The 23,962-nt window shown below is 47.2% G+C and overlaps 1 long non-coding RNA gene across 4 annotated transcripts in view; it reads right to left on the bottom strand.

The window, feature by feature from the left end:
• The window catches only part of LOC146036547 (uncharacterized), a 109,657-nt gene that overhangs the window by 31,921 nt on the left and 53,774 nt on the right, over positions 1-23,962 (bottom strand). The window contains exon 1 of one of the 4 annotated variants that reach the window (XR_014460841.1): positions 1,230-1,351. The exons of the other annotated variants lie outside the window; for them this stretch is intronic. This is a non-coding gene — a long non-coding RNA (uncharacterized LOC146036547). Of the gene's footprint in view, positions 1-1,229; positions 1,352-23,962 lie in introns of those variants that run through there. 4 annotated transcript variants of the gene reach the window in all.

Below are 23,962 nucleotides of genomic sequence, written 5' to 3'. Positions count from 1 at the left end.
GTGTTCCCAGACTATACAATATCGGTGACATTGTATAGTCTGGGAACACCACCCTTCCAGGGGTGTGGTATAACACACCGACAGTCGGGATTCCGACAGTCATTAGCCCGACGTCGGAATCCCGGCACTCCCCTCCGGACTTCCGTCTTAATTACTGTCTGGAGTCATCTTGGACGGGTGGTGGTACCCCTAAGAACAGGGGGTGCAAGCACCCAATGTTATTATTATAATTTATTATAATGTTACAATCTATATTCCCTACCACATGTACATGCACACACAGACATTCTAGGGTTCATTCTGTTGGGAGCCATTTAACCTACCAGTATATTTTTGGATTGTGGGAGGAAACCGGAGTACCCGGAGGAAACCCACGCAAGTACAGGGAGAATATACAAACTCAGCACAGTTAGGGCCATGGTCGGAATCGATCCCATGACATCAGTGCTGTGTGGCAGCAAAATGCTTACCAATACACCATCTGTAATTGCAGGCATGTAACATTGCAGAGAGGTAAATGGGGTAATTCAGTACTGCTCTCAGCGATCATTTGCCTGTGAGGCAGTAATGCTAAACATTACACCATCCGTGCTGTGAGGCAGTAATGCTAACCACATACTTGCCTACTTTCAAAAACTAGTTTCAGGGAGATTCTAGGTGGTAGCAGAATGTGCTGCACAAAGCCGCTGAGGGGCGTGTCATGCTCCGCCCAAAGGGCGTGTCTAGCTCCACCTATTGTCACTAATGGGGGGTTGGTATTCCAATGACAGTGTTGTGGCTGCCAGTTGGAATTCCAGCATTACAAGTACATTATACACAGACCCAACCATATTACACAAAGTAGTTTATACGCAACCCCCTCCCCCATATTACACAGTACATTATAGGCAGCCCCCTCCCCCATATTACATGAAGTACATTATAGGCAGCCCCCTCCCCCATATTACATGAAGCACATTATAGGCAGCCCCCTCCCCCATATTACATGAAGTACATTATACGCAGCCCCCTCCCCCATATTACACCAAGAACATTATACACAGATACCCCCCCTTCCCCCTTATGGCTGTGCATTATACACAGCCCCCCTCATATGGCTGCACAATCACATATACAGCCCCCATCCTCCCCCCATATGGCTGTGCATTACACACAGCCCCTCTCCTCCACCCATATAGCTGTGCATTATACAAAGACCTCCCACAAAATGACACCCACTACACACTTACAATTTAGTGGTTTTCTATAGCCAGTCAGGTAGTGTGGTGGGGAAGGCATCATAGAGCTGGCAGAGGAGCTGTAGCAGGCAGAGAAGGGCTGCTGTACGGAGAGAGTCAGTCTGGTGGGCGGGGCATCATAGAGCTGGCAGAGGAGCTGTAGCAGGCAGAGAAGGAGTCAGTCTGGTGGGCGGGGCATCATAGAGCTGGCAGAGGAGCTGTAGCAGGCAGAGAAGGGCTGCTGTACGGAGAGTCCTTCTGGTGGGCGGGGCCAGCCTCAGGGAAGCCCTGGCTGCCGAGAGCTGAGTGAGCAGCTGCTGCTGCACCACCTGATCTTCCCCTGATGCTGCTGAGCCAACCTCCGCTCACAGTGTCACACTGCCTCCCTGACGGCGCATAGAGCAGGTCGGCCACTTCCTACCCACAACCCCGCTGTCGCTGCCACTGATGACGTCTCCTACTATTTCTGCGGGGATCCCTGGAAACCGGGAGGACTGCCTAGGTATGCGGGGCTGCGGGAGGATTATGTAAAAATCGGGAGTCTCCCACTGAATGCGGGAGGGTAGGCAAGTCTGGCTAACCATTACACCATCTGTGCTGTGAGGCAGTAATGCTAAACATTACACCATCCTTACTGCCCCAATGCTATAAATATGTACATGCATACAAGGTACACTGTGTTCCAACGGTTTCCGCCCGGGGATGCATATCGGAATGGGGATCCATGCAAATCAAATGTTCTTTACGGGCATCCTGTGAAACTGCGAAGGCAGTGCGGCACGTGGAGGCACTATTGGCCCTTCCCCCTTGGCATGAAACCCCAATGTCACATTTAGGGGGCAGGACCAGCAGAGTGCCGCCCTATTATTTTGCTGGCGGGAGTACCTAGGTCATTACCATGGTGATGTGCCGTGAGCTAAACAACTCCCTCATCTATATATATATATATATATATACACACACATACAGGTATATATGTTTATAAAAGGTTATCTACTCCTCAACAGACTAAATTACTCCTTTGTGCTAAAATATGTCATAATAGAAAGTGAAAGCAATTTTTGCAGGGACGCTGATGTGTTTCACACTTACAGTATATGGAGTGAGGGAGCTGTGAAGACAGAGACTGGAGGTAGGAGCAGATAGGAACTGGAGAGTTTGTGAGCTAAAAACTGTCACAGCTCAAAGTGAACGTAAAAACGGTCACAGCTCAAGGTGAAAGTACATTGCAGACGCCATCATTTTCATGGGCTTTTAAGTCGTGTAATTAATAATGGACCATACAGAGTCTTTTGACCAATCATCAAATTAGGCACTAAGCATATACAGTATATATTATGCAGTAGGTGGAATATTAACATATATTTATAGCATGTCTTTTTAATTATTTAATAAAGAATGCATTGCATATGGGGATTTTAGTTATCATCTACATGCAATTAATACCTATTTATAAATAAATTATCTTAGGAAATATAATTCAAAAGCTACATTCAAAGTCATATGTGTTAATGTTATGTTTTAATGGAATTAACTCATTAGCCGTATACAGAACATCAGGAATAAAAAAAGAAAACAATGCTAATTAATATTACAGAATCAAATGTGACACAGAAACAGAGGAAATCATTTATGATGCTACAATATAGGCCATAGGCCTCCAGGTCGCTGAGAGATGATGCAGGAGATTTTCAGAAATGATTTCAGAACGCAAGTGCATCATCCACTCAGAGGGTTGTGTTAAGGGGCCTACGCACAGAGCGATGTGCTGAGCACAGGGCCGGCAACAGAAATCTTGGGGCCCTGTACAATGATATTTCTAAGGCCCCCACCTAATCCCAAATCCACACAACCCTCTTCTGCACGAGCCTTATTTAACCTTTCGCTGCTCTAGATCCTGCTTTCAGGTGCGGCCTTATCTCGGTCTCAGTCCTGCTGGCCTGGCTGCTGCTTCCTGCTGGCTCCCGGCTGCTGCTGGCCTGTCACTTTCACAAAAGAACGCCGAGCACTGCGAGCAGCCAGTGCAGGTCATTTGCAGAGCGTGGAACAGATTATCCGCACATGCGCAGTAAAAGTACAGGAGCCAGAGACTGAGGCACCAGTGGCGGGTACGACTGTGCACATACACAGAGTAGCGGAAGGACACACACACAGTAGATGGCAGTGGCACACACTGAGTCAGTCAGACTCAGCCACACACAGACAGTGCACAGTAGACGGCCGGGCCGCGAAGGTCACTGACAGGCCAGCTAGTACAGGCGGCGCCCATCAGATCACTGGGGCCCATCACATTTGTCCTCCTGCCCCCCCCCCCCCCAAGCCCCACCAACACCACCTGTCGCTGGCCCTGGCTGTGCGCTCCGGTATAAGTCAGCACACCGGGGATCTTTCCTGTGGACCCTATTATCAGTCTGGCCCTGGACTCGACCATCACAAGAAGTGTTAATGGGAAATTCAACAACTGCAAAACATATCTTGAATGTATTTCTTACTGGAAATGGCATATGTAGCAATCACTAGGGGGCAGTATGGGGGTCTGTCATATGCAACAAATGCCAATTACAGGGTCATTTTTTTTTTAAAGGTTAAATTGGCCTCTGTCCCACTGTGGGTGAGAGATGGGGGCTGTTTACAGACCCCAATAATGAAACAAGTCCATGCGGGCCTTGTTCCAAGGTTACTGTGTGTCTTTCTGTTTGTGCGCTGACATAAATCATGGCGCATTGTGTCGCGCATACAGACTCGTTACAGAGGCAGAGCATGATCAGAATGCAACACAACAGAACTGCTGGGAATCTGACTGCATAATGATATTAAATGGAAACCAGTAAAACATTTACAACGGTGACTTCGTAGCTGCAATGTGACATTATGTATTTCCTTGTGCAGCCAGAAGATTAAATAAAATGCTTAATAGACAAACTCCATTATTATTATATGAGGGTACAGAAAGGGGTCAGGCAGTTTTGGGTGTGGCGATACCCTGGATTTACCCTGCAGCTTTCTTATGAAGGGAAGAACTGTAGACTGATAAGTAATGTGCAGTTACCATGACAACCACAGTCACATAGAGAAAAATACAATGTTGTCTTGCTGTAAGTATTTGGATGTGATGCACTCATTTCGACAATTCGACAACAGCAGCTACAGCCCAAACTGATCAGCCCAGAACTGAAATTCCTAGGAAAGTGAGGACCCCACCCCAAAAAAATAACCACCAAGTGCCAGCACACTTGTAAAGAAAATATTAAAAGAAAAACAAGACACTGGGGTAGATGTATGAAGCTGTGATAAGGGAGAAGTGAGTCAGAGGAGAAGTGGCCCATGGCAACCAATCAGCACTGATGTAACATTTATAATTTGCATAATATAAAATTATACAAAGCAGCTGATTGGTTGCCATGGGCCACTTCTCCTCTGGCTCACTTCTCCTTTATTACTGCTTCATACATCTACCCCTTTGTTTTAATAGTTTATTACACAGCATCTTCACCACCACCCACAAGGGTCTTCCATCTTTGGGAGCTGTTGAATGCTCATGGGCTCGCAGCGGCCAACTTGAGTCTCCTTTTTTAAATGAGAACCGCTGCCAAACTCTGCAGATTGACTGGCAGGGAATGGATCCTCCCAGATCCAGGCCTGCGGCCATACTCACTTACTCTGCCGGGTCCCGCTGCCACTAACACCCAGTGACGTCCAACCTTTTCCACCACCCGTGGATCCAGCACTGGATCTTCTGTCCAATCAGATCTGCCTAATTGACAGGGGCATGATTTCATGTGGGCTGAATGCGCGTCCCTGGCAATATGGCAGATGTACAGGCGCTGTTTCTCCTTTTTTTTTTTTTTTACAATTTTTTTTTTGCCCGTGGCTTGGCTCCGCCCCTCACTTTAGCCACTTTATTATTGTCAGCGAGAGATGTCTATTTACCATTGCTCCAACAAGTGACAGGGGACCTCTCAACTCCCCCCCCCCCACCCCCCCTTTGCAGGACACTGCAGTCCAAAAAATCTAGACTGTCCGTGAAAATCAGGACAGTTGGGAGCGATGTTCCCTCTAAGGTGTGCGCTCCCACATGCACACAACTCGCCGAGCACGCGCACATACATTACAACCTAGCGCTCACAGGTATGTTTCCACCCACCGCCCGCACGCCTGCCAGAGCTGTTTAGTTAAGCGGTCGCGCAGGGTGCCGCCATACTGGAGCTAGCCTGCGTGCTGTGCCTGACGTCAGATGCCGGCACTGCACAGCGCGCACTGACTGGTTGCTCAGCAGCGGCCCGCCGCCCACTGAAGTCACTGGAGTTAGGCACAACAGCCCCAAGGTGGGGGGCATTTATATACCTGGCACTGTGGGGGGGGGAGGGGGGGCTCATTTATCTACCTGGCACTGTGGGGGGCAAATGAACCTGGCACTGTGTGGGGGGGGGCATATGTACCTGGCACTGTGGGGGGCAAATGAACCTGCCACTGTGGGGGGGATATATGCACCATGCACTGTGGGGGGCATATGTACGTGGCTGGCACTGTGGGGGGGGGGGGGCATATGTACCTGGCACTGTGGAGGGGCATATGTACCTGCTACTGTGGGGGGCATTTACAGTATGTACCTGGCACTGCTGGGGGGCATATTATGTGTAGCTGGCGCTGCTGGAGAAAAACAGAAATAAAAAAACAATCATCAACATATATTAAATCTATGTCAATATTTCTTATTACATATATGTATTTTATTTGATCAAAAAAAAATGATGGTGTGCCTTGGCAATTTTAAAATCTTGTTTATTGTGCCAAGAGTTTAAAAGGGTTGACAATCACTGCTATAGCCTATGCGTACGGTGTGCGAAGTCTGTAACATTCAAATGGCTTTATTAACTCAGATTTTACACCGTTATGTGACGCACAAAAATGAACATTTCCTCCCAAAGTTGCACAGCCAATATCTTTTGCCGCACACAGCCTTCGTAAACTAGAGGGAACATTGGTTGGGAGGTACAGTATGCGTGCATGAGGGTTATTTCTGTTATTAGAGACATCAATCTCATATTTCTGTCAATATGGATTTCTGCAGAAATCACTCCTTAGTGAGCCTCTAATTTATTTAATACAGCAGTAAATGTATCTTTTTGTTACTGGCCTTTTAATGTCCGCCTGGAACCTAGCGAATGCCGCCGAGAATGAGGTCTGACATTTCCAAGAGTGCAAATGCCTCCGCGCCACAAAGAGGAGTAAGTGAGGAGAGAGTGTCACAGGGGGGACCTTCTGGAGGCAGGGGTCCTTGAATATAAAAGGGCAGGATAGTCACAAAGCGTTCTCCAGACTCCGAAAGGATCCTGTCAGTGATAATTATTATTATCAGTTACCTATATAGCACACACATATTCCGCATCGCTGTACCGAGAATCTTGGATCATTCACATCAGTCCCTGCCCCAGTAGAGCTTACAATCTATATTCCCTTCCACATGTACACACACACACATTCTAGGGTTAGGATTTTGTTGGGAGCCAATTAGCCTACCAGTATATTTTTGGATTGTGGGAGGAAACCGGAGTACCCGGAGGAAACCCGCACAAGCACTGGGAGAATATACAAACTCCACACAGTTAGATCCATGGTGGGAATCAAACCCATGACCTCAGCGCTGTGAGGCAGTAATGCTAACCAGTACACGATCTGTGATAGCAGGCATGTAACATTGAAGAAAGTAGAGTGAGCTAAAGGGGGTAATTCGGTACTGCTCTCTAAGCAGCAGTCATTATCTGCTTAGCGCCGCCTGGCCGAATCCCCTCAGTACCATGCGAGGGGATGTATGTGAATACATCACCTCGCATGCACCTGAAGGAGACAGAAATGATTTCTCTCCCCTTTGGAAATCTATACTGGCCTTTATTTCCATCAGAGTCGGAGTCCGCCCAGCACCCATAACACGCAGGGCATTCCCCTGCTCTTGCCCTTGCCCACCCCCCTCCTAGTGCGAATACAATGGGGACTGAACACTAATGAATCTGGCCCAAACTACCAACCAATCAGCTCCTAAATGACACGTTGCAGGCTGTGCTTGAAAAATTGGCATATTGGTTGCTACTATGCTTGATACATCTCCGTCAAGGTGTTAATGAGCGTTGCTTTAAACATGCCGTAGGTCCCGGATAGCCAAAAGCGCTGTTACCTCATATTTACATAGGATTTTAGGATGATTAAGGAAATCTTTGAGATGGAAATAAGCAATGTTTGGCTTCAGGCTCGTTTAACTCTTCTGAGCCCCAGCACCATTAATTATCATTAGTAATGGTTCTTTTGCATATGATTGGATTACAAATAGGGTTTGATTTAACGCTACTGTAATCCCCACCCCATCCCTGCGTTATCTGTCACCTAGTATTATAACATCCCCATGACAACGCAGGGCATTATTAACCACTGAATGAATTGTACTCAGCTTGCAGATGAACGGTAGCCTGGGACTTTTCAGTTGCACTGTCTTCTGCGAAATGGGGGTGGGTACTGTTGCTACCAACTATAATCTCCCTGAAAGTAGTTTTCAAAAGTAGGCAAGTATGATTAATGCGTATGCGCAAACCCCCACAAATCGACAGAGGGGCCGGATTTTCTGTTCTACCAGCAGGTCTGATTCGGACCCGTTGTTTGTTGCTTATGTACTCCTGCCTGAGCTGCAGTCACCACCCTCCAGTATTTGTAGGTTACTCAATATAACAAGTGTTCTTTGACATCCTTGTGTGCTGCTGCTGCTCTCTGGTGGTCACACAGTAGAACTACATGCGTTGTCTGTGTAAATAGGTTTTTAGTAGATATTAAATGATAATGTGGGTATATACAATCTATTACCATAAGGAATGCCTCAATATATTGGCAGCTCAGTATACATTTAAAATCTTAAACAAAAAAAAAAATGCTACAGAAATTTAGGATGTTAGAGTTAGGCTGCAGGGGGGAGGTTAGGGTTAGGCACTAGGAGGAGAGTTAAGGCCCCCATACAATAGGCAGCATTCCCCCGAGCTCCCCCAGCAGAACTCACTGCTGTCTGACTGTGACAGTTCTGTCTGCCAATCTGCGGCCACCCAGTCTTTTGAATAGAATTTTTGAATTCATCCCGCTCTCCACCCACCGCACCCAGCTCACCTCATACCTCACCCCGCTCCCCATCTGGCGAACCGTATCGGATGCGACACATTACTGGTGCTTAGCAACCACGATTTGACACTGACGGCTGCACATAAGATTTATCCTCTGTGCAGCTTGTTTGACCAAGTAAACCTGGGACATCTGACCTGGTACCCTTTTCCACCAATAGTGGAGGAGCCCATATCTCTGCATCCTATACAGACAGCAGCAGAGCCAGGAAGGAGGTGAATGGATGCCTGTGTTTGGTGGTGTCCATTCATCTCGGAGGCTTGGGACAGCCTAGCAGCTTTCCTGTTTGCTGGGCTTGCCCCCAGCGTAACGGTTGGCGTTGCGGGGTCCCGGATGGAGGCTTTTTTGGTGCTTGGAGATGATAAGAGGACCCGCCTCTGCTGACATCACCCACCTGGCGGTGTAAAATGGGTTAAACACTGGGTCGCGAATGGGTTGGAGCCATGTCCGAAAACCCAGGTAGGACCCAGTGTTTTGGTGTAAAAGGGGTATTATTCCCTGCACCCCACAGTATATCAATACCAGGCAATGTGATAATACAAGGATTTACCTGAAGCCAGTAACAGTGTGTTGGAGGAATCTGCATGTAGCTTTATATGGAAATGACAAGGACACGCTCGGAATATAGAACTGTAACCATGGAGACGGCTGTTATTGAAGTCATTTGATTGACTGGCCAGTACAACGAAAAAAAGTGCCCCCGGTCTATCTGAGGTTGCCGTTAGCCATTGTCACAGGTGCGGTTAGATATGGAACCAGCGCACCTCTTCTCATCACCCCAAGGCTTCCCCAGATACAGCAAACACATTAACATCGTCTGCCCCTTCCAAATCACAGAGTGAGCATTGATATTCTCCTGTGGCTCTATGCTACTTCATCCAACGCACAGACATCCCTACTGCATGCCTATCCCATTATCCTGCTGCAGAGCATTACTCTGCTCTCCCCCAGGTGATGCAGAACATTCACAGCCTCTACTCTGGTTAAAGGTACACAGAACACTGCTGGAAATAAGTCTGGTCTGCCCAGTACACTGATTTATAGGCTGATCTCAGGATAGACCTGAATTGATGCTGGCTGTTCAACTCTCTGCTGCAAATAAACTGGAAAACATCTACTGGCTCCTTAATTATTTCATATGATCATCCGACAATACATACAGTATATAGGGGGTTATGTAATGGATCCCGGGATTTGCCAGATATAACTTGTCAGCAGGGGGGTAACTAGAACTTTGTGGCCCCAAACCCTCCCCCCCCTGTTGTCACTACAATGTCCCTTAGGGGAGCAAGAGAGTGAGGGGAGTGAGATGGAGACAAAGAAGGTATCAGTAACAGAAAGGGAAGGTTTCAGTGGAGAAAGGGGAAATGAGAAAGACAGGAGAGAGATATTGGGTGTCAGGGAGAAAGATATGAGAGGGTGTCAGGGAGAGAGTGTGGAGCAAGGGAGACTGTCAGGGAGAAGCAGTGTGAGTGTTTCAGGAACAGAGAGAGAGGGGAGGTCAGGGGGAGAGAGAGAGGGTGTTAGGGAGAGAGTGGGAGACTGTGTGTCGGAAAGAAAGCGAGGCAGGGAGTGCGAGTGATTCAGGGACAGAGGGAGAGGGGGTCAGGGAGAGAGATGGTGTTAGGGAAAGAGAGTGAGAGACGGTGTCAGGAAGGGAGAGAGGGGGGGTCAGGAAGAGAGAGCAAGAGACGTGTCAGGGAGAGTGAGAGCTAGTGTCAGAAACAGAGATAGAGAGACGGGGGGAGGTCAGGGAGAGAGAGAAAGGGTACAAGAAAAATACTAGTGCAATAGGCGCTTTCCAGGATAAAACTTACACTGTTTTTTATGTGCAAGTGAAGTATGAGTTCTTTCAGAGATTCAGCTGGTTCTATAGTTATTTCATATAAGTAACCGGGATCAACATATACTGTGAAATGTGCTCTGGAATGAAAACAGAAGAATAGTGCAACACCTTTTGTACAAAGGGGGGAACAATTTATTTGTGCACTCACAATTTCCAGGATAAAAACAGCATAATAATCACCAGCCGGTGATAACAAGTGGGAGGTTACACCCAGGGATCACTCCACCAAAGTATTCAGGCTCCGGACACCTTTTTTCTTGGGGTAGAATCTCCGGGGGTTGTCCCGTCCCAACACAAACACAGTAGGTCAGCAGTAAAATTCTTCCAGCCACGGGAACACCTGCTTAATGCATTTCGGACTGTTATAGTCCTTCTTCAGAAGCATGGTTCTGAAGAAGGACTATAACAGTCCGAAATGCATTAAGCAGGTGTTCCCGTGGCTGGAAGAATTTTACTGCTGACCTACTGTGTTTGTGTTGGGACGGGACAACCCCCGGAGATTCTACCCCAAGAAAAAAGGTGTCCGGAGCCTGAATACTTTGGTGGAGTGATCCCTGGGTGTAACCTCCCACTTGTTATCACCGGCTGGTGATTATTATGCTGTTTTTATCCTGGAAATTGTGAGTGCACAAATAAATTGTTCCCCCCTTTGTACAAAAGGTGTTGCACTATTCTTCTGTTTTCATTCCAGAGCACATTTCACAGTATATGTTGATCCCGGTTACTTATATGAAATAACTATAGAACCAGCTGAATCTCTGAAAGAACTCATACTTCACTTGCACATAAAAAACAGTGTAAGTTTTATCCTGGAAAGCGCCTATTGCACTAGTATTTTTCTTGTACCACATGTCTTTGAAAAGTTGGTGAACTTTTTGTTGCTGGTGCTGGCTGCCTCCGGGCATTAGCGCAAACGAATTACAAAATTTTGTCTTTGTAGAGAGAGAAAGGGTGTCAGGGAGAGAAAGAGACAGTGTCAGGGAGAGGACATCCACTATTTTCCATTAGGCATAAACACGCATGCATTTCCCCAGACATTCCCAGCGTTTCATTGGACGTTCCCACTTTTTTTTTGCGGGAACGCCCATGATGCGGCCAGGATCCACCCCCACTACCTGTCAATCGACTTGCAAATATAAATATTTGCCGATGCTGATCGCAGCCGGGCCTCGCGCATGTGCAGTAGCCCAAATATCGGCCAGCATTTGAATTCGGAGCTGTACAAACACGTCTGAATCGGGCCTGTGTGTTATCAATATTTAGTGCAAGCAACCAACATTGAGATGAGTGATACTGATACTAGAAGAAAGGCTTGTACCGTATTCTCTGCACTTCTGTCCCTGCACACATTGTTATTCTGCCACACTACTATGAGGCACAGAAGTTTAATTAAGCTGCCGGCCCCTGTTGCTGGAGGAAGTATATTATTGCCACAACAGGAGTGTCGCAATGTCGCACTGCCTGAGGGGTCAGCCGAACTGTCCTCCCTCTGCTCGCGCTGAGTGCTCTGCTGTGATGTACACTGACTATTGGTGCCTGTTTATCACAATACTCATTGGTATGCAGCTGCGATAGTTTCTGCCTAATGCATATTCCCAATTAATATTTTAAATAACTATTTTAGTTTCATTTCAGCACTATACACATTCATTCGTGGGACATAAGCCCCAATAACAGCCCATTCTGGTGTAGAGGTGACATCAGTGATAGCAGCTTCTTCAGCATCGGTGATTGCACAGAGCATGTGTGGCTGATAGCCCGCACATGCGCCAGTAAGGCTGATGGTGAGGGATCCTAAGGATCCCTATCTGGATATATATGCAGTAACAGTATGCATGGGCTCATACTTGCCTACTCTCCCAGAACAGCCATCAGGCTAGTCCTTTAGGATGCTAGGGGGTCTAGTAGCTGAAGGGGCTAGTTATAAAGGGTCAGCTTTAAATCAATAGCAGCGTTATACCGGCGTTATACCGAAGGCAGTGGCGTAACTACAGCACCGCAGCCCCCGCGGTCGCGGGGAGGTGCTGGGTAAGTGCGGGCGCCGGGGGGCTGCGGTGCTAGTGTAATGCCCCATCCCCCGCAGCGTTACCTATATTCGCTGCTGTGGTCCCGGCTCCCCTGGCTTCATTCTGCTATTGCGACGGGCTATCATAAAATGTCCACCCTCATATAGCAGCCAGTTCTCTGAAACTGTCTGCTGTATGGGGGTGGCCATTTTGTGATGGTCCGTGTTTCATATCAGAATGAAGCCAGGATGGGAGCCGGGACCAGCGCAGCGAATACAGGTAAGTATGCGGGGGATGGGCGTCCGGAGTGGTGGTGGGGTGAGGGGGGGGGGGGGCGTGTTTTATTATCGGCGGGGGGGGGCGCCGAAATGATAGTTACGCCGCTGACCGAAGGACACCAGAAGGCAAACAGCGGACCAACCTTCCTACAGAAGGACTGTATTACAACCACTAAACTCAGGAACATTATGTGGCCTCGACTCACCTTTCCCATGAGAACGCCTGGACCAGGCCCACCACCCCTATGACTGCCCCCAGGCCTACCCATCATGGTAAGCATGGAACTGTTGGTGGAAAGCACCAGGGCCAGCCTACGTAGCAATACCTCCTGCATACTTGAATGTGCTCCCCACTTTATCACAGGCACCTGTACTGCTCTCATGAGACCAGGACATTTATGACTGTTTTCATCATGTCTTTAATAAAAAAAAATACTGCCGCCCCCCCCCACCTACACTATGTGCTATTCCTGTAAAGTGTACCTCCAAATTGCACACCCCGCCAGTGGTGACCTATGCAGTGTGCCCCAGATTGTTGTATTACATGGATGTTTCTGTGCAAGGTATATTACACTACTACACAAGCACCCGCTTTCCAATATCTGCATTGGGTCCTTATATGGCTCACCTCCCACCGTGTAGTGCGCCCAACATGGCTGCCTCATCTGGTACACTTGTGGATGGTGTATAAAAATACATGGAGCTCACTGTCTTGTTAAGACCCTACTCTACACCCACTTTGTGTCATTTCTTCTAGGAGTAACCTATTCCACCCAGGGTAATCCTACGCAGTGCGCCCAAGATGGCTGCCTCGCCTGGCACCTTGTGCCTACTGTGCTATTAATGCTTTCTTTTATGTCTGTATAATTTATATATTACTGTACTACTCAAATCATGAGTGAGATATGCTGTGGGACGGGTGGGTGCTTTGTGTGTGACATATGGGGGACAGGTGGGTCTGTGTGTGAGATATGCTGCGGGATAGGTGGGTCTGTGTGTGAGATATGCTGCGGGACAGGTGGGTCTGTGTGTGAGATATGCTGCGGGATAGGTGGGTCTGTGTGTGAGATATGCTGCGCCGGGACGGGTGGGTCTCTGTGTGAGAAATTCTGCAGGATGGGTGGGTGCGTGTGACATATGCTGCAAGACGGGTGGGTCTGTGTGCGAGATATGCTGTGGGACGGGTGGGTCTGTGTGTGTGAGATATGCTGCGGGACAGGTGGGTCTGTGTGTGAGATATGCTGCGGGACAGGTGGGTCTGTGTGTGAGATATGCTGTGGGACGGGTGGGTCTGTGTGTGAGATATGCTGCGGGACAGGTGGGTCTGTGTGTGAGATATGCTGTGGGACGGGTGGGTCTGTGTGCGAGATATGCTGCGGGACGGGTGGGTCTGTGTGCGAGATATGCTGCGGGACAGGTGGGTCTGTGTGTGAGATATGCTGCGGGACAGGTGGGTCTGTGTGTGTGATATGCTGTGGGACGGGTGGGTCTGTGTGTGAGATATGCTGTGGGACGGGTGGGTCTGTGTGCGAGATATGCTGCGGGACGGGTGGGTCTGTGTGCGAGATATGCTGCGGGACAGGTGGGTCTGTGTGCGAGATATGCTGCGGGACAGGTGGGTCTGTGTGCGAGATATGCTGCAGGACGGGGGGTCTGTGCGTGAGATATGCTGTGGGACAGGTGGGTCTGTGTGTGTGTGGGACGGGTGGGTCTGTGTGCGAGATATGCTGCGGGACAGGTGGGTCTGTGTGTGAGATATGCTGCGGGACAGGTGGGTCTGTGTGTGAGATATGCTGTGGGACGGGTGGGTCTGTGTGCGAGATATGCTGCGGGACGGGTGGGTCTGTGTGCGAGATATGCTGCAGGACGGGGGGTCTGTGTGTGAGATATGCTGTGGGACGGGTGGGTCTGTGTGTGAGATATGCTGTGGGACGGGTGAGTCTGTGTGTGAGATATGCTGCGGGACGGGGGGTCTGTGTGTGAGATATGCTGTGGGACAGGTGGGTCTGTGTGTGAGATATGCTGTGGGACGGGTGGGTCTGTGTGTGAGATATGCTGCGGGACAGGTGGGTCTGTGTGTGAGATATGCTGCGGGACGGGGGGTCTGTGTGTGAGATATGCTGTGGGACAGGTGGGTCTGTGTGTGAGATATGCTGTGGGACGGGTGGGTCTGTGTGTGAGATATGCTGTGGGACGGGTGGGTCTGTGTGTGTGTGTGTGTGAGATATGCTGTGGGACGGGTGGGTCTGTGTGTGAGATATGCTGTGGGACAGGTGGGTCTGTGTGTGAGATATGCTGTGGGACGGGTGGGTCTGTGTGTGAGATAGGCTGCAGGACGGGGGGTCTGTGTGTGAGATATGCTGTGGGACAGGTGGGTCTGTGTGTGAGATATGCTGTGGGACGGGTGGGTCTGTGTGTGAGATATGCTGCGGGACAGGTGGGTCTGTGTATGTGTGTGAGATATGCTGTGGGACGGGTGGGTCTGTGTGTGAGATATGCTGCGGGACGGGTGGGTCTGTGTGTGAGATATGCTGTGGGACGGGTGGGTCTGTCTGTGAAATGCTAGAACAGGCAATCATGTAAAGGCAAAAACATTTCTTACGCCATTCTGATTGCCCCTTTTTTTACACTGGGCAGACTCTCCCAGAACTCTTCGTTGCCAATACCTGCATCTCGCTGTGTGTTTGAAATTTTGTTCGAGGCTAGTGCAAATCATTTCACCCCAAAAAGGGTCATGGCCGGTCAGAAAAGGAAGTGGCCTGGCATAAAATTGGCATGGTTGTGGTAGATAGCATAACTGGCATAGCCCATTATTCGAATGGATCAGATGTTTGTGTTTTCTCCTGTTGCAATTTAGCTTGGATGAATATTTGAAATGAGAATCCTTCTGCTAATTTAATAGATCAGATCACGTAACATTATGAATATTGAGAGACATTTGGGAGAAGGAGATACAGCAGACTATTAACCCGCCAATATTTCCCTGACAATTATCCGTATGTATAATCTGTCTCAGTGAGTTTTATGTGAATTGATGCAAATTGCATTGAAGAAGATTCCTGTGCCCGGATGTAATTCTGCGACATGCACCTAGATGTCAGCCACGAGCGCCGCAGATCCTGCTGTGACTCTGAGATCTCTAGAAGGAAATCCCCAGACTTGAAAACAAAAGTAGAAAATGCAAACTCACAAAAGGAATTCCTCCTCACGGAAGCGGAGCGCGAAGACCTTCACGTATGAGGGTGACTTATGGAGGCGCTTTGGTCTACATATAGCTCCAAAGGTTGGAGACTAGTGTAAGTATAATCCGGGGCCTGTTCGTTGCCAGGCTGTGCGGCCACATGTCCTGCTCATTGTCACAGGGGTACTGCTCATCAGGGGAGTCCCCTCCCCCTCCACCCATCGCTGCAAAGTCTACTGTTCCCATTAAAAACGTCTCTCACAAAATGGCCGCCTCCTCGTCTAACATCCTTAATATTTACTGTGAGTTGTTCAACATTTGGTGAGGGGCATTTTTTAATAGGGGCAAGCAAGTATCTGTAGGTCCTGCCTACAGGGCTGCCGAGAAGGGGGGGGGGGGTGGTACTAATTGCTTGCTGATGGGGTCAGGCAGTGGCCCTGGTCCGGCCCCCTCCATCCCTCCCAGGCAGCAGCAGCATACACCTACAGCATGTGCTGTGCTGACAGCACAGCAGGCTCAACTTTGTCCGGTTCAAGATGTTTAGGGGTGTTTGACAAAAAAACACTCTACAGCCTGTCAGCAAAGCAGGCTCAGCTGTGTCTGGTTCAAAATGTTTAGGAGTGTGTGTGAGGGGGGAGTGTTAATGTCTTCCTCCCCCTCAGCAGCACCACACACCTACAGCATGTGCTGTGCTAACAGCAGGCTCAGCTCATGCTGAGTCTGCTGTCAGCAGCACATGCTGTAGGTGTATGCTGCTTCTGCTGCTGGGGGGGCCACAGTAACACTCCCCCCTCGACTGTATAGTGTTTTTTGACACACACCCCTAAACATTTTGGGCGGTGAACTAATCGTGGGAGGTGGCCTCGCCTCCCTCGATACCTCTCGGCGGCACTGCCTGCCAAGGGTGTAGCAATAGCTCCCCCAGTGCCCCAGCCGCCATTTACACTGTGGGCATAAATTATTCCTGGTTGCCCATGGGAGGAAGAGACATGTCTGTGGGCAGGGCCGGACTGGCCATCTGGCAAATGCCAGAGGGGCCGATGGCCAGTTGGGCTCATTTGTTAATCCAGGGAGGAAGCACCGCCTCCCGATCGACACAGAGAGAGATGCTGGACTCGCAGCTGGTCCAGCGGCTCTTTCTGTGTGCCAGGAGAGAGGGGGGCATCACATACAGCTATTCCCCTCACTCCTGCATGCCGGGATCAGCAGTGTGCACATGCCTGGCTGAGCATGCGCACAGTGTGTGCAAATGCCAGGGCCAATTCGGCGGCCCAGTCTATCCCTGTCTGGGGGTCTTGACAGTCAGAGGACTCTGCAAAGCTCTTGTACCACCAAGCTGACCAGCATCTATATAAAGTGCAGCTCCTGCGGCTAACACTGAGGCCCTACCCAGCACCATGACATCATACAGTTGCATAGGAAGATGTGCATAGTGGTTACTGGGAAATTCAGTTGCATCTGTAAATTGTGGAATTTCAAATGGTGATCGGAGCACGTAGTGTCTATGGTAAGGACATAGATACTTTGGGATCAGACCTTGTAATGTGAGGGTCCCGCAGGCCGCCAACTTGACTTATGGGTGTGTCACGGTAGAGTTGCAAAAACATCCGTGCATACAGGGACAGGAAGTCTGTTTCTGATAACAGTAAACTGTCAATTATTTGACACAATTTTCGATTAGTGTTAATGAACATTTAAGTTGTGAGATATAAATTTTTGGTACTTGTGTATTTATAGGGTGCCCAATTAACATACATACGCAGGCATAGTGAAATCGCATCGAATGGCACGTTTTTGTGCCATGCGATGCAATCTCACTAGTTAATGTGGTACTTGTATATTAGCACGGCGCCTGTTACGCAGTTAGCGTAGCTTTCAGATTCAGCATAGTGCTGTGTACATAGCGTAGTCAGTCAGAGTAGCGTAGTGTTCCCGCTCCCTGTCAGATTCAGTCAGAGGTGAAGGAGAAGTGACTGCGTAATGGCTGCAGAACCTGTCACAATGTTCACCTTGCCGCAGGCAGAGGAGGAGGCAGTTGTGTTCTTCCAGCAGCACCATTTGCTGCCAGTGACACAAAATTGTGTTAATGGCCACCCAATGCGCTTAAGTATGAAGGAGTGCAAGTGGCGCTGCCATATTAAAACATGTCGGAAGAAGGTGAGCCTCCGTGCGGCACATTGGATCCCGGGTTGCCGTTTACCTTTCCTGACGCTGATGCGGGTTCATTTATTCCTGGGCGGAGGAGCTCACAACTATCAGTTTCTGTGAGCAAGAACTCAAATTGTCAAACAAAACAACGGTGCTATACAACAACCTGATGCGGGAGGCCTGCACCGTGGACCTAATGTCACAGCCCCAACGCCGGATTGGTGGTCCAGGGAAAATCGTGGAAGTCGATGAGAGCCTCTTTGTACAGAGGAAAAGTCACGTGGGACGGATGCTGCCTCAACAGTGGCTATTCGGAGGCATTTCACGAGAGACACCGGTGAGTGCTTTGTACAAAGACGTGATGCCAGTACCCTGATGGCCGCCATCAATCAATTAATTGAACCGGGTATGACTATCTACTCCGATTGCTGGCGTGCCTATAATACCGAGCACCTGGAGCAGGCAGGGTACCACCAAGCTTGGGTGAATCACAGGTTTAATTTCGTCGATCCACAGACTGGTGTTCACACACAGAACATTGAGCGCCTTTGGGGATCCTGTAAATGGCGCAATATGCGTCAAAGAGGCACCGCGCGCCAGAATCTCAACTCAACTACTTCATTTATCTGGCGAAAGACTGTGGGCGCTGAAAATGCTTTTGAACGCATCATTTATGCACTTTCTCTTCTGCCAAAGGCTGATTCAGAATCAGAAAAATTTATTTTGTTTGTTCTTGATTAATTGTTATTATTGTAATTTGTTCATTTGATTATTTCTTCTGAATTGTTAAGTAAAATCCAGTTAACACATGTCGTCATTACTGTCTCAGATGTATGATATGGCAGGTGTGACTGTGTTCCTAAAACACCCCCTCTATCCACGTCAGCCCGAAGCGTGGCGAGCGCAGCGAGGGGACGCGTTACGCGTCCTCCCAACCTTTTCATACCCCCACTATCCACGTCGGCGTGGAGTTGATTTCATAAAGTGTGGCAAGCGCAGCGAGTTACCAAGCCGAAACGTGGCGAGCGCGGCGAGCCCCGCGAGGGGACGCGGATTACTTTACATGTATTCCGTGTCCGCTCGCTGCACTTGCCACACTTTATAACATCAACTCCATGCCGACGTGGATAGTGGAGGTATTAAAAGGTCAGGAGGACGTGTAGCGCGCCACGCTTCAGGGTGAGGTGGATAGTGGGGGTGTGCAAAATCCCATTGCATCACATAGACATGTACACTGGGGGTGTTCTGCTAAATCGCATCGCACGCAAAATCGCATGCCATCTTGCGTGTGATGCGATCAGCGGTCAGGGTGCAGTGAATAAATGAACTAGTGAGATCGCATGCGATAGTGAGATCGCATGCGATTCGATTTCACTACCCTGAATAGCCTACTAAGCAAATAGCTTAGTGGGCGCCAATCTCGTAGAAGGGGGGGGGGGGGCAGGATCAAAATTTGGCCCTGAATTTGTATGGGAGTACAGTACCTGTCTATGATTTGGTGTCATCAATAACATAACAAATATCTGTTCTATCCTTGTCCTCCCTCAACCTCTGCAACTATTTCTGGCTCACGTGGCAGAAACAGGGAAGGCCGGAAATGGTTCTAGTAATTGCTATTTAATGAGGGTGGAAGGAACTGTGCTCGGAGGCTTTCCTGAAGATTAATGACATTTTGGTGGCAGCCCGAAAAGATCAAAATGGGAAAAAAAAGTTTTTACCATTAATTAAAACATCATTACAACCTTGATATTTAACCCTTGTAGTGCCAAGTGAATTTGTCGATGTAGGTGTGAAAATTGCCAAGCAAACATTTGTATTCATCGTAGTGACCTTTAATGTTACCTTATAGGAAATATAATCTTTTTTTACCCATTTTTTTTATTTGATTTTAAATAACAAATGTGAGCAATGCTGGCATTTTTTTGCAGATTTTTTTGAATATCTCTCAGAGATGTTGGCACTGAAAGGGTTAAAGGATTTAAATGTATTCTCAGTGGCTAGAGTCTGCAATACGACCACAGAAGCATTGTGCATGGCAATTCAAGTATTGAGGCAGTGATGCCAAAGGAGGTGGGGTGTACTTACCCTGGGCCATACTTGCCTACTTTTGAAAACTAGTTTCAGGGAAATTATACAAGAAAAAAGTAGGAACTGGTATACAATACGGCGCAACAGGAAAATGCTTGAAAATATCATGGAGTGTGGTCCTCCTTATCCTGACATATGATTCCACTTTGGTTCAGTGTCCGCTTCAAATGGGTCGATACTCGTGATGAAGAAATAAAGTGAAAAAAAGGGAAAAAAATTACTCCTTTGTGTCCTTGATTTACAATTATTAGTGTGTTGAGAAAGTGATTTTTAGAATGAGCGTACCGAACTCACGTTAAGGTAAGTTGGTGTGAAGCACATCAAGGTTTCTTTAGTGTTATATCTTATATTTTCTTGAAGTGAATGTGACTCTTTCAATGGACTCCGAAGAGAAGAGAAAAGAAAAAATGCAGTTTGTGTAGAGGTGACGTGAATAACGTATAAAAAACAATTTGTGAGGAGCTGGATTAGCGTACCTCACTCACCAGAAGTGAAAAAGATATACATATGTAAAGGTTTCTTTTTAAATTTGTAATGTGGGCATACCCCAACTCACAGGAATGTAGATGGCGTCAACCTCATAAAGGTATCTTTCCTTGTTCTTTTCCTTATATGTGTCGTCGTGGTTTGTTTCCAATTTATCTCGGAGAAAAACCAGATGTACCATATATCAGAATATGTACCAATGTTTTTGAGGCAGAAAATGGGGGTGATGAGAATAATATATGAAATAATATTATCTCTCACCCTTTAGCCAATTTGAAGCTCAAGCAAAATTTATAAAAAATATATAAAAAATATATAAAAAATATATAAGGGAAGGTGGGCGTACCCCAACTCACACTTGTGTGTCGGGTAGTCCACTCATAAAGGTTTCTTTAATTTTCAGAGATTTGGAACCTCACAGCATTTTCATTATATTTCCTCCCAGATACATGCAAGACAAAGCGTATATCCTATGTGTAGATATCCCCTTTACGTATGGGTTAGATAGAAGATGAACCATATATTCATGGCGTACCTTACTCACCACTTTAGGTGGCGGCACGAAGCCTATAACGGTTTCTTTCAAATGATGGTGTACGGGAAAACGCCTTAATCTTATATACAATGTTTCTCCAAGATCAACCAGGTATTGAAAGGTAAAAAAGACTTTTATTCCAAGATATCCATAAAAACCAAATGAGACCCACCACGGGTATCAAGCAGCAAAACAATGAGTCCAAAAAAAAAAAAAAAAAAAACACTATCAGGTGTAAAAACAGTACCAGTTAAAAACGATACATACATCCAAGGTGTGATGGCTGTTCACTCCTCTCCAGTGGCATCAACGCGTTTCGGTCTGGGGTTGCTTGATACCCGTGGTGGGTCTCATTTGGTTTTTAAGATTAAGGCGTTTTCCCGTACACCATCATTTGAAAGAAACCGTTATAGGCTTCGTGCCGCCACCTAAAGTGGTGAGTAAGGTACGCCATGAATATATGGTTCATCTTCTATCTAACCCATACGTAAAGGGGATATCTACACATAGGATATACGCTTTGTCTTGCATGTATCTGGGAGGAAATATAATGAAAATGCTGTGAGGTTCCAAATCTCTGAAAATTAAAGAAACCTTTATGAGTGGACTACCCGACACACAAGTGTGAGTTGGGGTACGCCCACCTTCCCTTATATATTTTTTATATATTTTTTATATATTTTTTATAAATTTTGCTTGAGCTTCAAATTGGCTAAAGGGTGAGAGATAATATTATTTCATATATTATTCTCATCACCCCCATTTTCTGCCTCAAAAACATTGGTACATATTCTGATATATGGTACATCTGGTTTTTCTCCGAGATAAATTGGAAACAAACCACGACGACACATATAAGGAAAAGAACAAGGAAAGATACCTTTATGAGGTTGACGCCATCTACATTCCTGTGAGTTGGGGTATGCCCACATTACAAATTTAAAAAGAAACCTTTACATATGTATATCTTTTTCACTTCTGGTGAGTGAGGTACGCTAATCCAGCTCCTCACAAATTGTTTTTTATACGTTATTCACGTCACCTCTACACAAACTGCATTTTTTCTTTTCTCTTCTCTTCGGAGTCCATTGAAAGAGTCACATTTACTTCAAGAAAATATAAGATATAACACTAAAGAAACCTTGATGTGCTTCACACCAACTTACCTTAACGTGAGTTCGGTACGCTCATTCTAAAAATCACTTTCTCAACACACTAATAATTGTAAATCAAGGACACAAAGGAGTAATTTTTTTCCCTTTTTTTCACTTTATTTCTTCATCACGAGTATCGACCCATTTGAAGCGGACACTGAACCAAAGTGGAATCATATGTCAGGATAAGGAGGACCACACTCCATGATATTTTCAAGCATTTTCCTGTTGCGCCGTATTGTATACCAGTTCCTACTTTTTTCTTGTACACATGTTTCTGTAAGTGTGGGTGACACTTAAAGGGACTGGGAACATCAGGGCTGCATAGCGCCATATACTGTTCTGTCAATCCAAAACTCTAGTTTCAGGGAAATTATAGTTGGTAGAAAAAATTTGCTCAGCGCCTCAGTGAGGGGGCATGCCATGCTCCACCCAAAGGGCGTGGCTAGTTCCATATATCAAGAGATTGTGAAAAAAGATTTTGAATGTGGCACCTAGAAGCCTGGGTATGTAATTTTAAATGATTTATATCCAAATGTAGATGAGCCCCAAAGCAGTTAGTAAGAGCTACTATACTTGGTTAAGTGCTGGGAAATGGTGCTGACGATTCAATGTATAAGTATCTATCTCTCATTCCTTTTTTCCCAAAAAATATAACAGTGTGATGTGGGCTAGGTGACATGAGGGAGATCGCTAGACGAATGAGGGAGAGAGGGGGATTGCTGCTATGTCAGGGAGTCTCCTTCAGAATGCAGGAGGGGAGGTAACTATGATGTAACAGTGTAATGTGGGCTAGGTGAAATTAGGGAGATTACTAGACTAATGAGGGAGAGAGGGAGATTGCTGCTAATAGGTTCACTAGGGGGCTATACAAGGTGCCCCCATAACCGGCACTTATTGGGAATTTTACTTCAGGCTCGTGAAGCATAATGACCAAAGACCAACCCTCGCAGCCTAACCCTCTGCCCCTCAGTCTAACCCTAACCCCTTCTTCTAAGTGCCTAAACCTAATGGGGCATACACGCAGTTTGATTTGGACACTTTTTTGATTCGATTTTGCTAGAAGCAAAATTAAATCGAAATCGAACAGTGGTAACTGCCTTCGATCCAGATTCCATCCGGATGCGCGGCCCCGGGATCAAAAGCAGAAATAAACTTGCCTGCTTCGAGCTGAAAGATCCAAGTCGCTAACATGCTCTATGCAGCATCCCCCCCCACCTCCCCGTCAGGTCCCAGCGGAGGTCAATACCAACTCGGTATCAACTGCTGCCGCACGGAAGCGCATGTACACACCTTATAACTCTCCCACCCTGCAGTGTGCCACTAACCACTAACCCTAAATAACCCGCTAGTGCAGTGGTTCCCAAACTGTGCCTAGGCACATTGGGGTGCCTCGGGACACTTGCAGGGGTGCCTTGGGTTGGTGGACCAAGATCCATTCATATTATTTATGGTCAATGTACCAGGCAAAACCAGTGCTGGTGGCTGCCAATCATAACATATGTGGACAAACAGTAGCAAATCCTGTCCCTCACCACATAATTGTGATATATAAACACAATGCACTTAATTGAATAATTTTTTTCTCTGAATTTCTCGATAAGAAGCATTTGGCCTAGGGGTGCCTTGAAAATATTTTGATGCTCTAGGGCGCCGTGATTCAAAAAAGTTGGGGAACCACTTCGCTAGTGCGTTAAACCCAAAAGAGAGAGATACAATGTAGAGAGAGGACGAGGTTAGGTTTAGGCTGTGGAAGGGGACTGTTACCGTAGAGGAGTGGAGATAACTTAATTTATGTACTAAGCCTTGGAGAGAGAGAAATGGTCCAAAAATAAAATACCAACCCAGCTCCTAACTGTCAAATACAG

The sequence above is a fragment of the Crinia signifera genome, chromosome 9 (genome assembly GCF_055691185.1).
Source record: "Crinia signifera chromosome 9, ASM5569118v1, whole genome shotgun sequence".
NCBI lineage: Eukaryota > Metazoa > Chordata > Amphibia > Anura > Myobatrachidae > Crinia > Crinia signifera.
This window is presented reverse-complemented; position numbering and strand designations above follow the sequence as displayed.